Raw genomic sequence first — 24142 nt, 5'->3', positions numbered from 1 at the left:
AACTGGATTTCATTTCCAGGTCCATAACTAGTTCTGCTTGGGCCATTCTCCAGATGCTCCAGAATTCTTCATTTATTTTTCCTCCTCTGTTCTTATAAGCTATGGTAATCGACCAATTAGCCTTGGCTACTGCAACAGTGATCTAAATGTTGAACACAATACAGCTGTGTTAGTAAACTTACCATAATAGTAGATGTCTGATTACAAAGAAAGGTGGAGGCATTGCTATTCTCTACTCCAGCCAGCTCACCTTTCACCCTCTCTTTATCACTACTTCAGATTTCCACCCAGCTAAAATTCTCATAGCCAATTGTCAATTGAACATTCATAAGAAAATAGCTATTGCTTCCATTTACATCCCCCCCAGGTAACAACATCCCTATCCTAGAACACTTTCACTCTTGGATCTCTCAAGCCATCTGCTATGAAACTGTTGTCTTGGGTGATGTAAACATCGAATGGAATGCCATAGACATCGATTGCCCAAACTCCTCCATTAACCTCTTTGGCTTCTCAAAGGTAACCTCAAACCCAGCTCGACTAAACAAACACACCAACTCTGGCTCCACTCTAGACTGGGTCCTCACATCCAATCCTAATCTGCGTCATAACCCCTCCACCCTACCCTGATACCCTTAGTGATCACCATCCCAGCTTCATAATTAGACGCATTCACCAATTACACAAACCCCAGAAATACAAATACTGCTGTAATCTCTTAAGTTTTAATCCAGATACTTTTGACCATCTGCTCTCTTCATTTAACTGGTCCTTCCTAAACAATCTCCCCCTAGAGAATGCAGTCCTGGCATTTAACTGCATCTTTCTAGACACACTCAACTCCCTGACCCCATCAAGAAACTAAGGACCAAAACTCATTTTGCCCCATGGCTAACACAAGCCTCCTGAACCGTAATGAACAAGAGAGACATAGTGCTTGGAAAAAATCTAAATCCTCCACTGATCTTCAAACTTACAGATAGCAACGTAACTTTAAAAAAAAAATCCATAAACCACTTAATAATCCACACTCCAACCTCCAAAAATTTTAGCAATCTGTTAATAAGCTGCTACATCCTGCCCAATCCATGCCCAAATATCTCTTCCACAAATACTGCTCATTTCTAAATTCCTTCTTCATTGATTCTATATGCAGCCTTACCAAAAATGATATCGGCAACCCCACACCACCTGTTTCTACATATTCTACCATCTATTATCTTAAACCTTTCCCCACAACCTACATCAAGTCCCTTCTGTATACACTTAAAACATGCTCTCCATCAGTTGACAATTTACCTCCACAATTCCTAAAAATTGCTGCTAATTGTATCACTTTTCCTATTTCCATATTAATCAATAGAGCCATTAAGGAAAACATTGCGCCTGACATCTGGAAAAAATTCTGTGTCATACCCTTGCATAAAGGTGGCAATGCAACTGACCCCTCTGATTTCAGACCAATTGCCATCCTATCTCCCCTGTCAAAAATTCTAGAAAAATACATTCACAAACAGCTCAGTCACCTTCTCTAAGAAGGTCTTGTTACCCCCACACAGAATGGTTTTCGCCCAAAGCACAGTACTGCTACTACTCTGACATCTTTTATAAATACTATCGCAACATCCGGAGATAATAATAAGTTTGTTTCCTCCCTGTTTCTTGATCTATCCAAAGCTTTCGATACTGTTTCCCAGGGTACTTCTGTCCAAACTAGCTTCACTTAACCTCTCTAACTCTGCAATATCTTGGTTCTCCAGCTACCTCTCAAATAGACTACAGGCTGTGAAATGGCAATATCACTTCTCTCCTGTACAAACTGCGGTACCCCAAAGCTCCATCCTTGGATCCTTACTTTTTAACAATTTTATTAATGACTACACTCTCCTTGTCCACACTCTACCATTATGCAATATGCTGATGATTCTACAGTCATCTCCTGCTCTGAAAACATCACTCACCTTCATACCCTAACCCAAGAGTCCCTTCAATCTGGTGAAAGTTGGCTTACTTCTAACCAATTGCTACTGAACCCAAAGAAAACTAAACTTTTATTCCTCCCTACAACTCTCCAACATCATAAAACAACCTTTTCTGTCTCCTCCATGAACAGCACAATCATCTCTACTGAACCCCACACAAAACTCCGAGGTGTTATTATAGGATCATAGGAGATTACTAGGCTAATGACCATGAGCCCCTTACAAGCATAGCCAAGAGTTTATCCCCCAAAAAGAAACCTCAATAAGCACCTGTCACCCCTGTCAGTGGGGACACAAGGTGGAAACTCTGGGACAGATTTGTAGTTTCCCATCCACTCATCAAGGTTGTGCTTGAAGAGGGTCAGTGACATACTTTGTTTGACACGTATGGGGAGTCTATTCTAGAGATGGGGCAGCTTCTGGGAGACAAACCTGTCTCTTCAGCAGGTTTTGTTAATGTCACATATTAGATTTAGGCCTTTTGACTGGATGATGCATGAGGAATTAGACTTAAAGATATAGAACATCTCTAGTAGAGCATCTCTAGTAGAGCAGTGTGACTGATGGTCTTGCAAGCAAGACACAGATCACCTCAGAAAATCTGTATGATACCTAGTAGAGTGATAGTGATTTGAGCCTGTCCACATAGAACAGGAGTTGGAGGCTATGGATTCTCTTTGTGAGGTATTTCTGTGGCCTTTCCTGTTGGTGCAGGTGTATGGAGAGGAGCATACCAAGCGGGCCATTGTACTCAATTATTGGCCTAATGAGGGAGGAGCACAGAGAGGTAATAACCTCCTTTTTTTCTGGATGCAATCCCTTTATTTATGAGATGAACCAAGTATAAGGCTTTTCTGACCACTGCTGCTACATGATGGTCGAATGTGAGTTTGTTGTCATGCTGTGTACTCAGGTCTCTCACCACAGTTGTTGTACTTAGGGGTTTGCTGTTGATGCGGTAATCAGTAGGGGCTGTGTTTTTGCTGAATGGTATGATAATACATTTTTTGTATTTAACTTAAGACCATGACTTTGGCACCAATGATTTGTTGCTGTGAGACCCTTTACTAGTATGTTACCATCATTTGGGGAGTCGGTGACAGCATCCAACTTACAGTCGTCTACAAACTTGGTCATCTACAGGCCTTTTGTCTTTGCCTGGACTTCTGAGAAGTAGTTGCCAAACAGTAGGGGTCCCAGATAGATCCCTTGGAAACACCACTAGTGACAGGTCTGCTGTCGGAGGTGGAGGCACCTGTTTTGACCTTGTGGGTCATATCAGTGTGCCAGTTGGCCACCCACCTGATGAGATAGGGATTTACACCAAGTTGTGTTAGCTTTTCATGATGCCCAAGTGGAGGATTATGTCAAAGGCTTTGGCCAAGTCATGGTAAGCTGTATGTACTTACTTTCCCTCATCCAGTGCCTTTGTGACAGTCTCAAAAAAGTCAAGCAGGTTCAACACGCAAGATCTGCTCTTGACGAATCCAAGTCTGGGTGGGGTCAAGTGCTTGGAGATTGTCTATGTCCTTGTTTATGAGGTCCATAATAATACACTCCATGGCCTTTACAGATCAAACTTGTCAAGCTAATGGTGCAATAGTTTCCAGGGTTAGTAGTGGCACCACCTTTGTGCAAAGGGATCACAATGACAGTTCTGCACTCTGCTATGGTTGAATAGGGTGCTCAATAGCAAGGCTAGTTCTTGCTGGAGATGGTGCATAATACAGCCTAGAATACTATCAGGTCCCATGGAAGTTGTGTTCTTTGCCTTGGATAGGGCCTTTAACACTTGATCTATGGAGATGTGAAGTGTGGGACAATAATCGGGAATGTCGAATGGGCCTTTTGGAGGGGACAGGGGGTGAAGTTTACACTGAACCTATCTGCTAGTAGGTTGGCTAAATCAATAGGATTAGTGTAAGTGGTACCATTGAGAACTAATTCGGAATAAACCTGGGGTTTGCCATTGAGGTTCCTGCTGTAACTGAAAAAGGCTTTGTGGTTAGCCTTTGTTTCAGAGGCTAGTTTTGATTCACAATTGGCTTTGGAGGTTTTCACTAGTGACCAATTTGCTTGTTAAGGCTAAGGGGGGGAGTTTTTCCAATTGGGAATTTGTGCCTTTTTACCCTTGGACAGCAGTTTCTTTCTTTTGCTGTAAAGTCTGTTGATAGAGGATGTCCACCAGATAGGTTTGTGTTTCCTTGAGGAGCAGATTTTAGTTTTGTTGGATATGGCTGAGTCCATGCAGTTGTACAGGTGTTTGTATACTCCACTGGCCTACTGTTCAGCATATTTGTCTGCATCGTCTGAGGAAAGCAGTGGTGTGAAGCTACTGATGCCCTCACTTAGAAGGTTGTAGTCAGCTTTTGAGAAGTTTTTTTAGCCTGGTTACAGCTTGGGGGGGGTGGGTGGATGGGATAGACACTTCGAATGAGAGAGACCAATGGTCTGAACTCACCTGGGAAGAACATACTATGGGGGTGGGGCAGCAGTCACCCATATTGGTGAGAAGCAAGTCTGGAATGTTATCTCCCCTTGTGAGGGATGAGGCAAGTGTTTTAGAACTGATGAAGTCAAGGAATTGTTGGGTGAGTGCATTAGAGCAGGAGTAGTTGGCCCAGTCTACAGTGGGGTAGTTGAAGTCACCAAGAATCAGGGTGTTAGGGGTTACCTTGATGGAGTGAAGTAGTTCCAGGTAGGAGAGGATGTCCTGAGTCATGGATGGGGATGTATAGCTGGCCCATACCTTCGATGGGTGTATTGCCAATTGTCAGCTGCACAGTTCTAGTGCATCATGCTGGCAAACCAGTCTGTAGGTGTGCTTGTCTTTAATGAAAATAGAAATTCCACCACCATTAGTCTTCCTGACCTCATTTTGGGGTCAGAATGTGTGGAATGAGGTATAGCCTGGCAGGGGTGCTGTCCGCAGCCATGAACCAAGTTTCCATGACTACACAGATGTTGGCATCTTCCAGTTCAGGGAGAGCCTTCGGTAAGTGCATTTTCAGGATAAGGCCTCTAGTGTTCAGCAGCATGACCTTTAATTTGCTTTTTAACAGATCTTTTATGTTGGAAGATTTGTCTTTGGGACATTGTCTAAAAAGGCACAATCAGTGAGGCAAGAGCCTTGGCCAGAATCCTGAATCCCAGGTGTGACAAGTGGAGGCCATCTCTGGCAAAACATCGAGGTCTGTCAATCATCATCTCTGACAGACAGATACTGGATCTCCTTGGAATGACACCAGAAACTAAGCCAATTGTTGAATTCAATTATTTTTTGTTGGTATTGCGGTATCATTCTTGGTGAAGGTAGAATGCTGCTTAGGGCTATGGTCATACCTGCCTGAGACACATACTCAGAGCTCAATCATGTCTCTCTTCATATAGTCCAGGGAGGTACATCTCAAGTTATTCACACCAACATGAACAATGATAGAGTCATACTTGTACCTGTTGTGGAGAGACTTAAGTGCGTGTGTGATGTGGTGGATTCTGGGACTTGACAGACAACTAACCATGATCTTCTCTTTGTTGAGCCTGGTGAGGGGGACATCGGTGTGTCTCACAATTGAGTTGCCAATGACTAGTATATTTGGTTTATTGTTGTGCCTTATGGGCTGCATGAGTTTATTGTTATGCCTTACGGGCTGTGTTTGAGACCCTGGTGTGTTGTCTGTTGTCTGTGATGTATTTATTGTTGTGTGTGGAATGTATACTAGTGTGTTTTGGAGGTCTCTGCTGTTTAGGTAGGTTTCTATTGAGGACCTCTGCATAGGTGGATGTGTGTTGTGCTTGGCTATGTGATGTGGGTGGTGTGGTGTTTGTTCTGGCTAACTCCTCTTTGTCAGGAGTACTGACTTTATTATGACCATCTAAAGTTCGATCTCCACACTCAGCAGTGCATTAAAAACACCTATCAAAAACTAGGCCTGCAATGCAGACATAATAAATACCTCACAGATGCTTGTAGACTGTCCCTTGCTCAAGCATTCCTACTCCCCATACTGTTTTGTGCAGCCCCTGTTCTCACATACCTCCAATCTATTCTCACTAATCTAGAAGTTACATATAGCAAAATTGCATGATTTGCCTCCAACCAACCTTACTACTGTCATCACTGCATAGCCCTATAAAAACCTGCAGTGGCTGGAATTTCATCACTAAATTCTAGTACCCCAGCTTGCCATGGCTCATTCAGTCTTACATGAACCATCATCTTGTCCCTCTCTCTCTACTCTCGTCCAGCCTTACACTCCCAACTGCAGTCTCTGTAGCTCTTAACAGAGCCTACTGAAAGTTTATAAGCTCAATAAAAATATTGACAAACCACTTTACAGCTACTCAATAACAAATGCTTGGAATAAATCACCACTAAATGTCAGATGTATCACTAACTCTAACAGTTTTAAAATAGCATTAAAAGATAGCCTCTGTAAATCATGGTCATGTTTCTGTAATGACCCAACGTAATCTATCTTCCTGCCCTCTATAATTTCTGCCTCCTTCTCCTCCCTTTCTAAGCCGGTTCCTCTATGAAATAAAATAACTTTTCTAACAGACTGTTGTACTCTCAGCTTCTACTACAGTAGTCCTTTCTCTGACTTCCTACCTGGGGATTTCCTCCTGTATATACTTCTGTACTTATTTTCTCTGTTTCTCTTTACTGTTTTTGCAAGCTTGTGATCTCCTATTGCATTTATCTTCTTATTTATGCTTGTAACTGTCAGTACTCTATTATCTCTTACATATTGTACTTTTTCATTATACTATTTTTTGTCTGATTTTTTTCTGGCATATTTGTACTGTGTACATTTTATATAGTTTTGTTCACCTGTAACATTTGCCCTTATTATTTACTGATAATTCTTATATAATCTTGTTTCTCTTGTAATAATTGTCCATATTATTTTCTGTTTGTTGTACTATTGGAGCTTTTTTCCTGGGGTCTCTGCTGAAAAAGGGCTTCTGCCCAGTCAGACTAACCCAGTTAACAAATGTTAAATAAGTAAATGCCCTTATAAATCACTGTTGCGGTTGTGGTTCCTCCCTTCTGCCCCCCCCCCCCATTTTGACTGTGTTCCTTTTGTATTGTTAGAATGTGGATGAATCAACCCTTATGTATATAGCTTACTGATGGTTTGTTTCCCAGCATTTTACTTTCAGAGCTCTCCTCTGTTTTTCTTGGTAGAAAAGCACTGACTAAATTGGCATTCTGTCGTAATATTGGAGCTACCCTCAAGCTCCTGTCAGTTAAAGTGCATGGAAGGTGCCCTTAAGCTTTGAAAGCTGGCCAGTCTCTGGAGTAAGGCCCAGTTAGCTTAGACTATTAAAACAGCGCTCTACTAGACAATCTACTGTTATAGCTTAATTACACAAATGTACTTTTCAGAGCCTATGTTAGAATTTTGAAGTCCCTAGTAAATGTTAAGGCGGCAGTCCCCAGGAAATTTCAGCCTATGTTATCACCCTGTCACTGCCACCCCTACTAAGCAACCTTTTAGTTCAAGCTGCAAAGTTTTGTGGGACTTTCCCTACTCATTTTGGTAAGTGCCATGGGATCTTTTATATCCAGTTGAGCTACCAATTACTCAGGCAGATGGGGCCTCAGTTTAACATCTCAAGTGAAGGATGGCACAGTCAGCAGGGCAGCACTTCCCATATGCTGCACTACAGTGCCAATATTGGAAATTAATATGACTACTTGTTCAGGAATAGAACCCACAGCCTTCTGCACCAAAAGTGAATGTGCTAGCACTTGAGCTGCTGAGACTGTTAGCACACCCTATTTATGTTGAGGTTTTGATTTTTGTCCCTTGTGTTTGGACTTGTCTTGAGACCAGACATGTAGATATGTAGTAGATCAAGAAGAACTGGGTCATTAACAACTTTGCAATCTGAAGGATATAGAGAAAAGAGTTAGGGCTTTTGAACAGTGTGTGTAACATAGGAATTTCATACCAAAGATTTTCATGATGAGGAACTGCTGAGGTTTCAGTATGGGTTAGATGTTTGTTAGGTGTCTGGGCAGGTACACACTGAAAGATACTTTGGATTTTAATATGAGCCTGTAGAGTACAGGGGAATGATGATTGGTTTAAACTGAGAGGAGATGCCTTTACCAATCAGTTGGGAGAGATAAAAGGCTTTCATAATGAGAGAAGATATGCAATGGTCAAAGCAGAGTACAAACAGAAGCCTATAATTCAAAGTGGAAAGGGATGATGATGAAACAGGGTGGAAGCTCAAGAAACAAGGAGAGACTGGGATTTTGGATGCAAATCTTTAAGGAGAATAACAATAACCATGTAGAATATTATATTCATAATGTAGCAGAAAGTATTCTAAGAACCAGGTCAAGATGGGAATGGAGACAAATACCTCTCAACCACTCAGCAAAAATCATCTGGACAAACCCAGAAAAAAATGGAGGGACAAAGGCCCAAAAATAAGGACCAATTTTAAATATTGCTTAGAAAGTTGCTAGAATGACAGATTTTACATTATTATATATTTTCTGAAGGATATGAAGTCTGAAACTCAAATGTCAGTCATTATGTAGTATTATTTAGTGACTTCAGTCATCAATGATTTTCCTGAAAAGCACAAATTTTATGAGGAACAGACCAAAAAAAAGAGGTAAAAATCTGAACAGTTGTAAGGTATGTTGAGAAAGGAGATTCTGCTGACAGGGATGACTGCAATTAGGGATACAGACAATAGGCAAGAAGGGTCTGGAATTTATTGGAGAACACTGACAAAAGAACCAAGGTATGCAGAGCAAATAATTATAGAGGGAAAGGTAACAGAATGGGCAGAGACCAAGCATTTATTTGTACTGTGGGACAGAGATTGCCTTCCCTATCAAGGATTGATAGAAGAGTTATCAGAGTATAGGCAAAGAAAAAGAAATAGGGGAATCCTAAGTGAAAGAACAGCACTGGTAGGTTTTTTAGTGGAATCTAAAACAAAAGCTGCTGTATAAAAAGGAATAATTAGTAGAGCATACAAAATATTGCATGATAACTATAAGAATCAATCAGAGGAAATTAGAAAGGATTGAAATGAGAGATTGGATAAGCAATTCACAAAGAAACAATGGGGGATATATATATGTCTCACAAATGTTCCCACAGTTCCCCTTTTTCCTATGTGGTTTGCTCCTGCCCTTTTCTGGGGATCCCAGTTCCAGTTGTTTTATCTCTGTTGCTATAGTTGCAAAGTCTAGAAGATTTAGGATCTTTGCTTGGAAGTGTTTACATAGGTATTCTTATACTTCAAGTAGACTCCGAAGAATTTTTCCTTAGGTATATAAATGTTGGAGGTGTGATGGAGAAAAAAAGAGGTAAATGGGAACATATTTTATGGGAATATAATGAGTTGGCAGACTTCAAAGATTCCCTGCAGACTGCCCTGTCAGAGATACTGGGTGAGCAAACTGGTGTAACTAAAGAAATAATTTTTTTGAGCTATGATACAGAATCAGAACTGCCTAGATATAATAAGGCCTTGCAGAGTCTAATTATGGTGGCTGTCAAAAAAGCATTTACTAGAAAATGAAAGTCAAAGTCTAAACTGACTTAACAAAAACAGCAACTATGGTGGCAGAGATGGGGCAGCTGGAGCTGGGATCCTTGGAGGGGGGTGGGAACAGGTCGCATGGCAGAAATGGGAATTGTGGGAACAATACATGCAGAGTAGGAACATGGTTTAAAAGAAGGTCGAATTTGAATGAGCTAAGTAATGTTTAACTGACAATGACTAAATAGATTATAAATAATATATAATGTTTGCATCTACAATTATGTCAACATTATTTGTGATGTATAATGTTTGCAACTAAAATTATATCAATATGGTTTGTTTTCATTTATATAAATGCATGATTGCCTATGTTTCTTGTTTAAAAAAAAATAGATCTACCAAAACTTAACCTTAGTATGTATGCTGACGATAATTTCTCATCTCTGATTCATCAGTCATAAACTTGCAAGGCAAACTACAGTTAGACTTTGACACCATATAGAAATGGATAATCTGAATATATTAACAATGAGGCTCTCAAAAAAATCTACCCAAGCAACAGGGACCTCCAAAGCAGAAAAGCAAGAAACCTCCACCCCCCCCCAACACAATCCAAATGACACCTAGCCCACAAACTCAGTGTGCCACCCAACCATAGCCCATAAGGCATAATAACGTACCCAACACTCTAGTCATAGCTGACTGTATAGTCAGGCATACTGATGTTCCACTCACCAGGCTAAACAAGGAGAAAGTTACTGTCAGCTGTTTGTTAAGTGCCAGGATCTGCCGCATAACGCATTCACTCGGGTCACTCCACAGCAAGTACAAATATGACTCTGTCATTGTCCATGTTGGTGTGAATGACCTGAGACGTACCACCCTGGACTACATGAAAAGAGACATGGAGGAGCTTTCTGATCTTGTAGCCCAGGCAGGTATGACCCTAGCCCTGAGTAGCATCCTGCCATCACCCAGAATGATACCACAATACAATGACAAAATGATTGACTTCAACAATTGGCTAAGCTTCTGGTGTCATTTTAAGGGGAACCAGTATCTGTCTGCCTGCACCTGTCACACTTGGGATTCCGGATGCTGGCTGAGGCTCTTGCCACCCCTATAGTGCCTTTTTTAGGCAAGATTCAAATGACAAATTCACCACCGTAACAGGTACAAGCAAGCAAAATCTGAGGGTAATGCTACTTAATGCTAGAAGTCTAAACCTCAAAATGCACTCACTTGAGGCACTCCTTAAAATGGAGAACATCGACATCTGTGCAGTAACAGAGACCTGGTTCAAGACTCCAGAGAGCACCCCTGCATTACCAGGCTATAATTCATACCACACCTTTCGGCCACCTAACCTGGACCGAAGCACTAAAGGCGGAGGCATGTCCATATTCATTAAGGATATCCACACCCCCAGGCTAGTTGCTCAGTATAATGCATCTGAGATTATCCAAGTGCAATTAACTCTGGGCAAGACCGCAATGCAAATTGTAGCTTGCTACAGATCCTCCACCATGCCCCAGGATTTCCACTCCTCATTTCTTGATACACTGGAAAATATTAGGGTACAACCTAACACCCTAATAATGGGTGATTTCAACTACCTCACCATTAACTGGGAAAACTACTCGTGTACCAACTCTTCTGCTCAATGTTTTCTGGAATTCATAAATTCCAATGCCTTGGATCAACTTATCCACACCCCCACCAGGGGCAGCAATATCCTAGACCTGGTCATTACCAACATGGGCAACCAGTGTTCCACACCAGAGGTCAATTCCTTATTGGTCAGATCTGACCACAAGCAAATCACCCTAGACATCCACATCCCACCCTCACCCCCCATTAGGGAAACCACCGTAAAAAATTTTCTCCAAAGCCAACTTCACGCTTCTTAAGACAGAAGTGGCAAACTTCATGACACCCATGCTGACGGACAGTAGAGATACGACGGCTGAATCCTATACAATTGCACTTTATAAGCACTTACATGTGTGCATGGATCGTGCAATCCCTAACAGAGCCAAGATACTATCCTCCAAGAAAAGGAAGCCAATCTGGTGGTCCCCTGCTATAAACAAACTCTACAACAGAAGAAAGAAACTGTTGCAAAAAGAGTAAAATCCCATGAGTGGAGGAACTCTGTGGTCAGCCTCAGTAAGAAGCTGAGATCCCTCATAAAATTCTCCAAAGCTAGTTATGAAAACAAAATCGGCACTGATTCTAAAGACAACCACAAAGCATTCTATAGCTATGTCAAGAATCTCAGTGGCAACACTCAGATCTCCTCTGAGTTACAGCACAATGGCACTAAATATACAGAACCAACTGATATTGCCAACATATGGGCAGATATAGGTTCAGTGCTAACTTTACCCCTCTCTCATTCCCTAAAGGGCCCATCTCTATACCGGAAGAATGCAAAGTTCCTGTAATCACGACTGTAGGGGTAAAAACACACTCTCCAAAGCCAAGAACACAGCATCCATGGGACCTGACAACATCCCAGGCTGTGTTCTACATGAACTACAGAACGAACTAGCACCCCACCTAGGTACCATGTTCAATCATAGCCTCACCTCAGGGTTTGTGCCCACTGAATGGCGCACAGCAACGGTTATCCCACTCCACAAAGGGGGAGCCACCACGCACCCTGGAAACTACCACCCCATTAGCCTGATGAGCCTGGTCTGCAAGGCTACGGAGCGTATCATCATGGAACTTATAAACAATGACATTAGTAATCTCCAAACTCTGGACCCTACCCTGTTCGGGTTTGTAAAAGGCAGATCATGTCTCCTAAACCTGATAGACTTCTTTGAAGCGGTCACCAAAACCGTAGATGAGGGTAAGGTGGTTCACACAGCCTATCTAGATCTCGCCAAGGCTTTTGACACCATCATCCACTCTGGAATTATAGACAAACTCACTAAACTAGGTATAAATCCCTATGTCACAAGATGAGTTGCCAACTTGCTCACTGACAGAACTCACACTGTGAAAGTAGCAGACTCTAAATCCAACTTCAGACCAGTGACAAGTGGAGTACCCCAGGGTTCAGTCCTAGGTCCTCTCCTGTTTGGTATCTACTTCTCTGAAGTACAGGCTAACACAGAAGGCCTTTGGCTAACAAAGTTCGCAGATGACTGCAAACTAGGAGCCATAATCAAAACTTCTAACGATGTGGATATCCTACAAAACAGCCTCACTGAGACAGATGCCTGGTGTAAAAGCCATGGCCTCAAGCTCAATGCCAAAAAGTGCATTGTCATCCCCTTTGGTAAAAACTCTGTACCCATGAACTACCACATAGGTGGTAGTCTACTTAACACCGAAAGTGTGATAAGAGACCTTGGGACCCAGGTGGACAGTAGTCTTTCCTTTGATAATCACATCACCACAGTAGTCAGGAAATCCTTCTATGTGGCACACCTCATCACAAAAGGTTTCTCATCCAGGAAAAAAAGAGGTCATTGTTCCCCTCTACTCATCACTCATTAGACCCATTATAGAGTACAATGCCCCTTTTGGTATGTACCTCACAAGACATCTACAACAACTGCAAAGGCCACAGAAATACCTCACAAAGAGGATTACCGGCCTCAAACAGATGCCCTATGCAGACCGTTTAAAAAACTCCAGCTTTACTCTGTCACATATCGCCTACTCAGAGGCGATCTCTGCCTAACATACAAAGCTATGTCACACCCAGAGCTGTTGGACATGCTCCATGTAAAGAAATCCCAATCCCTCCGTGCTACACGCTCTAGAGACCTAAACCTTGTCACCACAATAAACAGAACATGCTGGAGGGATAGATTCCTGTCCGAGAGACTTCCCATACTCTGGAACAAACTACCTATCTATATCAAACAAAGCTCCTCATTAGCACTCTTCAAGAAAAATCTTGATGATTGGATGGGAGACAGGAAATTCACCCTGGGGATCACTTCTGTAGCTCTGCTTGACAGAGGCACAGAAAAATAATTTTCTTGGGTGGCAAAAGCCAGGGTACCATTTGGCTAGGCTTATATAGGCCCTAGGGCCAATAGCCTAGTACCTACCTATGAACCTATGAACCTAAGTAGTACGCAGAGACTTACTTGTAGCTACATTGTTCTTCCCTTATGAAAGGTATGTGTACCACATTATGTTGGCCCATCTCACAAAGGGAGATTCACAGTTACTGACATTTAGTTGCAACAATGATACATTACAACAGCTCTATGTACAGGGCTGGACTTAGGTGAAATGCCACCCTGGGCACCATACCTCTCAACCTCTTAGAGTATGGAAGCTGTACAAAGCCATTAAAAAGTGGTACAAATAGTAACGATTTTGAAATATTTATCTTACAAACTTAGAAAGTTGATAGAATAACAGGTTTTGCATTAGCGTGAACTTTTCAAAGGTGTGACATCTAAAACTCAATTGTCTGTCATTATTTTCTAACTCCAGTCTTTAATGATTTGTCACTAATTTGCCAGACAGCCAGAATTTTATGAAAAACGGGCCGAAAATATAAGGCAAAATCTGGACATTGTGTGAAAATCTGTACAGTTGAGAGGTATGCTGGGCACTTTCTACTGTTTCAACCCCCCCCCCCCCCCCAGCACACACATACACACACACAACCTCCAGGGCTCCTCTCTGTTTTTTCTCCCATCTTCGGCTCCCCACACCATACACATTACATTTTTCCCTTTTGTCACATTTTGTCTTATTCTCTGACTTTTTTCAAGAAACTGTGGCTTTCTGTATGTTCTGTTGTATATTTTTAAATTTTTTTCTGTACACAACCTTTTCATCCAATGATGTCTTGGACAGAAATTATGACTAAAGAAAGAAATTCAGTGTTGCTGCTCAGCTTTAGTTTTCCTTGCATCCTTTGAACACTCCATTACTGACCAAGACAGCACAGTAATAACCACTTAAGAAGTAACTCAATTAAACTGGGGTCTACAGAAGCCATAGAGTTATATATGCTCAGGGGTGCAATTTAGAGCATTTCCCATTTTTTTTAATCCAGTCATGGCCCGAATGAAAATCATGAGTAAGAAAAGAATTTCATTCTTATTTTTTTCTTTCAAGAAAGATATAAGTTGTGCCCAGAGTTTAATGATCAAAGCCGACAAAATAGTAACTCAAAATAAACTAACAAGACATTTGTGAGGATACACAGATCCTGTCTTGGAATACGTCTTGCCTCACTAACCCCCCAATAAAGTCAGTCATTGCCTACATATCTCTCTGGTGTTAGAGTGGGATGAAAGCAGAGTTTTAAATGGCCACAGTCCTCACCCCTAACCCTACAGGGAGTCACCTGTATGTGAGCCTGATGTTTGATTGGGAGGAAACTAAAAAAAAAAAATAATGATTACAGTAATGTATTCCACTTTGTTGCTCCAACACAATGCACTACCCCCACACAAGCTTTGTATATCCCTAAGATGTGTAAGAAAAGTAAAAGAAACAATGACCACACTGTCCCCAGCCTAAATGCAAGCTGTAATGACCTCCTGTGTATGACTTTAAGGTTTGACTATGATGAATACTAAAGTGGTAACTTCACAGTACCAACCCCCCCCCCCCCCACACACACATACACACATAACCTACAGTACTCTTTAGTACAGAAATATTTGAGCAGGGATGTTTTTAGAATTGGTGCAATTGAGGGCAGAGGCCACCACCAAGTACATTTCTACAGTCTGTGGTGTGTAGGCCACTAGACTACTAGAGAATCTAAGTGTCTGAATGTTCAGCAATATATTTTATGCCTTACTTTTAAAATACATTTACTTGCTAACTGCATTTTTTTCTGCTGCCCAGAAGAGTAATGTATCCTGGCTTTATTATGTGTGCACACAGATAAAAGTCAGTGAAAGTTGTTATACACACACATGCGCATACTACATGTTCAACTACAAGAGAAAAGGTTCACCTACTGCATGTTTTTGAGGTGCTGTGGCTAACTAAAGTAGATGGATAGACACACACCCACCTACACACACAGGGAGACATAGACATCTTATTCCAGCCAAACCACCAAAGATAGCCACCTATCATGTGTAAAGTCTATGCTTGTGATGGTAAGCGAAAGAAAATATGTCCAGCTTATTACTTTTTAAATACAGTGTCCCCCAACACAAGCATAATGGCAGTGTTGATGATATCTGTTCTAGAAAGTAAAATAAATTATAGCAGCTTGCTATTCTTACAATGTAACACACAAACCCACGCACATAAGCCACAGCAATAAGTCTTGCACTTGTTTCTGCAAATAGCAATATATTATGCAACACAGATACTGCCACACCAGATCAGTGACTTGTTTACCAGTCATCAAAAAGCAGCAGGGGTAATTCACTGTTATTTTCCTCACTGAGGAGCAATGCATACCTGTCACTGTCCCCAATTTCACAGACTGTCCCTGATTTTGCTCTTTCATACATACATAAGTTTTATTTGCTAATGAATCATTCAGTATTACAGTCAATAAATCCAAACATCAGTTTCATATTTTTTTATTGCCCAAAAATGCAAGTTGATGCAACATATAGTATTCTGTTAATTTTCTAAATTAATTAGAATCATATTTAAAATGTGCTCCTGATTTTAGCCTTTATTCTGCTATTATTTTTAGCTTTGTACAGAATTCTTGAGCAAAGAAGTTGAGAGTTATAGTATGCGGTGTTCCAGTATTTATAAAATTCCTTGAAAAAGAAACCATCCCTGAAGATCGGAAGTATCAGCTCTTCTTAAAATCCAGGGTAAGCACTGAGATCAGTCATTCTGGGCTGCTCATCTTTAGTGCTTACCTTGTTCATGTTCATTCACTGATTAGTAGCTTTATCCTAACAGGTTCATATCAAAACCCTGATTCAATTAAAAAGCATAATTGGGAAATTAATACAATTTTTTTCTCATCATTTTTTCCATCTAGTAGCAGCTTTTGCAAGGCAGGCAATGATGATTAAAGCACCCTGCTATTCACAGGTATTGCAGGTGCCAAAAGCTGGCTATGATGTTAGTTTTAGTGGCGAAAATGCTCACCAGCAGGATTTAACTATTCAAGGGCAAAATGTCAGTGGTAAAATATTTAATGAAATTTTGAAGTCTGTTTCTTGAGAAAACAGTTTTAATATACCTAGAGATATCTTTGAATTTTAAAGGTGATATAAGAGTTATTACCAACCTGGTTAATTAAATACACAAGATTGCTGTACTAGTTTTTATTAGTTTGACAGACATGTTGCAAAATATCAAAATAAGATAATCTGCTATGATGGGGCTCCCAGAACCAGGGGAACCCCCAAGTGACCACAGGGTTCACTGGTACCTAAAGCTGGCTATGGTACTTGCACACAGTACATGTTGTGTGTTGTATTATACTAATGTACCTTAGCATTTGAATGCTGATTAAGGCTCCCAGTGTTAGTTTTACGTACTGATGAAGATAGCACTCCTTGACAGAATGCATGTTGTGTGTTGGGTTATGTCAGTGTACCTGAGTGTCTGAATGCTGGTTTAAGATATAAAGGCTATTATGCCCTCCTTAATATAAAAGGAGTGCACATTGCACAATATAATACAAGATGTGAATTATGATAGATCATCAAAGCTGGTAATGTCACACAAACAGTATCTGGCCTTATTAAACCAAACAAAAGTAGAGTGGGCTAGATAGAATTATATCTTATGCAAGGAGGTTTTCATCTGGTGAAGGGATATTATGGTAGTTTGCAATCAGAGGATAGGTAATCTCTGGTAATCACAGTGGCATATTATGCCACTGTAATATTCTACTGCTTTATGACTTGGTACAAAAATGATATGTGTGTATGTTTGTTTTATTTATTTGTTGCTTGTTTACCATGAATATTTCAGTGTACAGAGCTCACTTATAAGACAGATGATATGAGAAATGTTCCACATATATATAATTTGTGAACAGTTAAATTATAACAAATATAACATCATATTAAATAACACCTAATTTTTATATTGCTAGTGAATGAACAAAAAATGCAAGCAGTTTTATAAGCCTAACCCAATAATCATGAATAAAGTCAACTAATTTGGATAAGAAGGAAAGCAAATTGAAGGCCTAGTAGAAAGAAAGAAATAGAAGTTACACAAATACATTGAGGTGTGATTAGATATGATCTGTATAAGGCAAATGATACTGAGGTATAAACGGAAAGGTGCTATGGGTAGACTGTACTGTTACCAGACAGAATAATGTAATAGCAAATGCAGATGACTAGTGCACTCATAAGTCTTGATTAGAGTGTGGGTCATGTTGTTATATCTTCAGGATATCACAGCTTAATCCAGACCAGTCACAATACTAACCTTTGCATTGCATGTAGGTGCTTCTGTACTTAAACCTGATTACAGCATTAGTGTGCTACTTGGTATACATGCATCCTGACCCTTCTGATGCTTTTGCCCTCTTGCCAGCCTTCTGCCAAGTGTCAGTAATTCAACAGATTGAGACCTGTCTTCTGCCCAGGGAGAAGCAGGCTCTAAATGGCAGCCATTCACTCATACACTTCTTGGCACACTCCTTTACTGTTAGGGTCACTAGTTGAGTCTGAGTCATTTAGATTCCAGACAGAGCCAGAACCTAGACAGTTTTATTTATTTATTTAGTTATTTAATTGTTTTTCCACTGTTCAGGACATTGCCCCAAAGGGTCCCTTACCTGTATCTTATCAGCTCATTTGTTGGGAACAGAACCAGGCATTGCTGAATTGCTGAACTGGGTGACAACCATATGGGGGGGGTGGTGTAGTTAGCCCATTAATTCCCATGGAGACTAGAATTAGGTGTACTCTTCCAGTGGAGGTATTCAGTTCATCCTGCCCTAAACCTTCCTTGTAGGCAGCTGGCTAACCCACAGTGGCTGCCTATCAGAGGAATGATGTGCATGCTCCTGCCAGCATCATCACTAACATGGTGTTATGTGTACCTCTTAACAGCACAAGTTAGTCTTGGTCTGTTCCATGGGAGACCAACTACTTTGCATTAGGTATTACCAATACAGCAGTCCACATCACCCCCCCCCCCCTCCAAGATGGCTAAGTTAACATCCAGCCTATGCCACTAATTGAGCATATCCTCTGGGACATAGTCAGGGCATATCCCTCGACAACACAGGGTTATGGCTACTTCCAGTTTGATTACTTAGTCTGTATGGGCTGTGGCCCATTTTTATTTGAGGACTGGGGAGAAAAGTTCCGTTAAAATTATACAAAGCACAAAAATGTAAACAAGCACATTAATATATATACGTAATGCAAACTGTGTATGCTGTCAATCCACAATGCTAATGCACAGTGGTAAATTTGAATCTCAACATATTTTGCAAAATTTTAAATATGCACATTAACACCTTAAGAAACTTCATACAGGTACTTAGTTATAACGCAAGTATTATTAAGTAGATTAGTTTATATAAAGATGTGGAATAAACTGGAAAGCCCAATTGCACTAAATGTGTTTGTAATGTTCATATAAAAGCATACAGCCTGACTTTACTGACAGTGAGTAGTGTTCAAAATGCACAGCAGTGGAAAAATTTAAGACAGACTGAAACTGAGGTAGGGTTCTTGCATAAGATGGATAAGAGCTGGCTATTAGTAGTAGAACAGCCTGTAAGGCTTAGTTGAATAAAGGAGTCTGTGATTTTAGATAAATGCTTTGTTAGAATGATGTGATTGGATCATTGACTTAATTGTTTAATTGTTTAATACTATGTATTATATAAGATGTTCTTTTTTCTCTGGTGTTTGATCTGAAGAAGCAGTTTAGAATTGTGAAAGAGCTTATCATTTTATTAAAGTGTTTTCTTTTACATTGTGATTTTTGAGTTTGTGTACAGCTGTGGTACAGTACCGGGCTTCTTTTGCTGCTGGAGTTCCCTTGGTTTTTGGCACAGTTTTGTCATTTGGGAGGCTACCTATTTATCTCTTTTTAATCAGCAAATTAACCACCAGTCACAAGTATTTAAAGTGAATAATAAAATTCTTTACTTGAAACAAGTTAAAACATTTATCATCTGAGTTAATATTCAAACAGTAAAAGCCCTGTACATGAAATTAAAAATAAAACATTGTCAAAGGTAATAGTCACAGATGGACTGTTTAAAATATAAACTATAAAGTTTATACTTTGGGCTAGAAAATACAGTGTCCTTTCTGTTTATGGCTTTTAAGTCCAAAATAGAATTTCAGAGTCCTTATGGGCAATATAATTGAGCAATGTCTCCAGGGTATTCTACAGCAGTAATTCTTGTAGATTCTGCAGCTGTTACTGTGCAAGTTAGGAGTCAGTTTCATTTGAATTTTAGAAGATCATTTCTAATACCGCAGCTATTGTCCAAGGATGATGATTATCTTTTATTAAGGAAGACTCAAAGGACCATACTACTTGCACTGTAGATCTGCACAGTCAAAAAGCATAGAATCTTCCATTGTTCAATTTATCCACTTTGAATGTTGGGATATTTACTGATAGGCAGATATGATTCAGCAAACAGAAGTTTCTTCCATGTGATTGATTCCCTTCATTATACACAATAAAATACCTATCCCTTCTGCTTCTCCAGATCTCATTTGCCACTTCAGTAATCTGTATTGTCTCAACCAGCACTCAAGTAAGTTTGAATATTTTCTAGCTTCTGCAGGCTTTGCTAAGGTTTTTCTTGTCAGATTTCTCTTCCTTTTCTTCTCTTCCTTGAAGATTTAATAAAGAAAAAAAGTGCTTGTCACCTTTCTGCTTTTGCAACTTGGTGTAGCATGGCTAGTACCTTCCCTTTGCCCTTTTTGTCTTCATTTCCTGAGACTTCACCAAATTCTCTTGCACTAGAAAGTGTATCATTATTTTGTTATGGTTGTTGTTGCTATAGATTTGGTGTTACTACTGTTATAACTGCTTTAACTGTTGTTTTCTTTGCCTTTTCTAGAATGAGTAAAGGCCTCAGAAATTGCACCTTCTGTGGGTATAAGTTTCCACCCCAGGATACCCACAATCTCAGTGTGATATGCGTGTGGTGGTGTCATCTTCTGGCCACCTACAATGTCTGCAAGGCCTTGGAAAATTAAGTCAGGGAAAGTAGGAAGTTCAGAAGAGTTTATGGTAGATAGAGTTCAATAGGGTACTCATGGCAATATGGATAGACAGAGAGGAAAAAATAAATAAATTAATCCTTAAAGGCCTTCACTCTGTCTTCTCCTTGTACTCTGCCAAAGACAAAGATAAGGATAAAGATAAAGTCAGACAAAGACAAAAGCAAAACAAGATGGAAATCATAAAACTTTCAGCCTCGAGCTTCTCCTTTGACAAAAATTCCACATCCTGACCCTCATCCAGTGGTCTCTCTTCCTACAGCTTTGTTGCCACCTCTGTCTGCTGAGTTGTAGCTTTCCGACATTGAGACAGTTGTTAAAAGTAGTCACTCCCCCAGAAGGATGGCCAGCAACTGCTCTTCTGAGAGGGTGCGTTCCAAGTTCCTTCCCTCCCATCTTTCATCTTTGTTATCTTTCAGATCTACTAGATTATCACCACTGATTTTAATTGAAAAAGGATGACGACAGCCTTTGTAAGTGTCCAAATTGATATTGGGTGTCATCTCATCCTCATGGGTATCTTTTCCCTTCAGAGAAGCTCCTTCACTGGTAAGACTTTCAGTACCAGTTGTTTCAGAGCCATTTTCTTTTCCAGGGCTTCCTACATCAGCAGTGTTGGGATCACATCCCTTAGTGCTGACTCTGATACATCTGACTCACTTAGCTCTGATTATTTCACAGTCAGCAGAGTCTCAGCACTGACTGAGTCTTTGGTCCCAACCCATTCTGTACCTTTTTTGGTGTTGGTGCAATCTTCATTCAAGGTGTCAGCTCTGATCTTCATGTCAGAGCCTTCTGGTCCATTAGCATCGGACTCCATACTGTTGATATCCACTTCATTCAAGACCAGGAAGATTTTAACTCAGAGGTCTACTATGCCAACAGATTTAACATTAGCCCTTGCATTTGTTGAAATAGACACGCTGTTTAGAGCCAAAGTAAGGGGAAAACTTTTGAAGAATGAGCAAGACGGTTAAGATGTGCTCTGCCAGGGAGTCTGCTTTGAATCCTTGTCAATATCCTTCTCCAGAAATCACAAAGAGCTGAAAGCACTCAGAATCAAAAAATATGACTGCCTTTCTTATGTTAACCATAGCAGAGGAAGCAACTTTTGATGGATGCCACACAGAGGTAGAGGAGGTCTGCTGAATGAGGATCTTAAGGATCCTTTCTTTGTAAGGCCATCTCAGCATCTCTGAAGGATTGCCTAACTGGTTTTCTCTGGATGCATTCAGATGCAGGCTGTCTCTTCAACCAGATATGTTGATGGTCATCAGACAAGACAACAGAGTGAGGAACATAACATCCAGAGGCTATGCCATTCCATTCTGATTAACCTCAAAAATGTCATCACTACCCCTTCCAGATGCAACACCCTGTCAATAAAAGGACTGTGGCAGAGGAAATTACAAACATCCTCCAAACAACAGCTGTGAAGGTGGTCTCAGCTGTGAAGGTGGTCTCACCAAACCAGAAAGGATCAGGAATCTATTCTGAAATCTTTTTAGTTACAGAAAAGCCAGAGGACCTCAAGGCTATTCTAGATTGAAGTGGCTTAAACCAGCACATAAAAACAACACACTGCCAGATGGTCACAATCCAAGTCATCCTTCCCTGCCTACAGCAGGGCAACTGCTTGTGCTCTATACAACTAGCAGAGATTTAGCAAGTTGACTCTGTTGCCTAGTTAGGGGACCCTCAATCCATTAGTGGCTCATATTATATTTCATTGCTGGGTACTTTTCCTCTATGACCTTGCATACATTGGCCTGCCTTTCAAGCAAACTTCCTCTGCTTATTTGAAAGTTCTTTCCTGGCAGACTTTTTTTTTCTGGTAGTTGGCACTTCTACCAAAAGGATTTCAAAGCTGCATGCCCTGTCCTCTAAATTGTCATATCTTGTCATTCACAAAGAAAGAGTATCACTCAGGATGAGCCCATCCTTTGTCCAAAATAACCTCTGAGTTTTCTCTTAACCAAGCCATACTACTTCCTGTCTTTCTTGCTAACCACTCCAACAAATAGAAGTATTTCCTTCACACTTTGGATGTTGGCAGACAGTTATGCATCTATTTACAACAGGCTAAAGTAATTAGAAAAGAAAGCAAATTGTTTATTTCGTAAGCATCCACTAAGGTGGGACAAGAGGTGTCTGTGGTAACTTTGCCCATACAGCTTTGCCCATACAGCTTTACAGACTGTATATATTTTATGTATCAATCCAACAAGAAAACTATACTGGCAAAATCATAGGTTCCGTCACCAAGATCCATTACAGCTTTTTCAGTAATTCTTCAATTGATGACATTTGTAACAGTTGCAACTTGAACTACATTACTTGGTTAAGCATTATACTTTGGTTATAATCTCCAGGTCCAACATCCTTTTTGGGGCTGCCATTCTCAAAGGAATCTGACATGATCCCATTCAGAAAATGAGGTAGCTGGGGTATCTGTCCCAACAAATAAAGTGGACTGACAGGATAATAATTTACTGAAGTTTAATGCTTAGCATAACAGAATTGTTATTATCCCTAATCCATCCACTTCAACAATGAACCCTCCAGGCCCATCCTCCAAATTTCATATCTCCTTGCTCTCGTCAGACCTGGTAGCCCTACTCTAAGGCCTGTCTAATCACTTCACCTTCTTTGTGCCTGTTGTTCAATATCCAGTAGCTGGGCAGCAAACTGAGTCTAAGGAACCAGAGGGCTCAGGTGCACTATGGAAAGGAGATCAGACACTTGGAAAAATCATATCTGCCTAGCATTGAATATCCCAACATTTAAAGTGGACAGACTAGAAATTTTAATGACCCAGCATTGTGATAAGCACAAAACTCTTGTTTGAGTTTCACTGTCTAGAACTGTAATACATTTCTGTAATAGCAAAGGCAGAGTTATAAACAATTTTATATGTTCTGTTTTCCAGCATTATTACAGGTCTTCTCACCAATAGCACAAGGACGTTTTTGATATGCATCTATTTTTTTTTTTTTTTTTGAATCCTGCAGATACTGACAGATTGGGAACAGTCAGTCTCATGAGCAGGGTAAGCTGACACTGACAGATAGGGCAGTTGGCAATGGCACTGATTAATATGTGAGCATGGGAGTGGAAGTAGAGCAGAGCAGAAGACTGACCATTGGGCTGTGAAAGAGCACCGTTTTCTGTTTTCATACTTTACTTGTGATGAAGTGGTCTTGCTTATCTAAAGTAAACTTAGCTGTAATTCTCGGCAGAAAAGCTTACCTTTAGAACTATCACCATATCCATTGTAGACGTTTTATTATGGTAAAATTATAGAACCAGTCATTAAAATTAATGTTGTATTCCACAATGCCAGGTTTCCAGCTGACAGGTCTGCCATGGACATTTTTTTGAACTGCATCCCTGTGTTACCACTACACTGTCTAAAAGGGTTCTAACCAACTTCACAAAAGTAGATAGAAGTTGACTATATGTGGTAAAATGTAAGAATTTGTTAAACAG

The 24142-nt window shown here is 40.4% G+C and overlaps 1 protein-coding gene across 2 annotated transcripts in view; it reads left to right on the top strand.

The window, feature by feature from the left end:
• Positions 1-24142, top strand: part of LAMC3 (laminin subunit gamma 3) — a 4228426-nt gene that overhangs the window by 1302916 nt on the left and 2901368 nt on the right. The gene's annotated exons all lie outside the window — the stretch shown is intronic.

This window comes from Protopterus annectens, chromosome 16.part0 (genome assembly GCF_019279795.1).
Source record: "Protopterus annectens isolate FY-2018-M chromosome 16.part0, PAN1.0, whole genome shotgun sequence".
Lineage (NCBI taxonomy): Eukaryota > Metazoa > Chordata > Ceratodontiformes > Protopteridae > Protopterus > Protopterus annectens.
The sequence above is the reverse complement of the archived record's forward strand: the minus strand, read 5'-3'. Positions and strand labels throughout refer to the sequence as shown.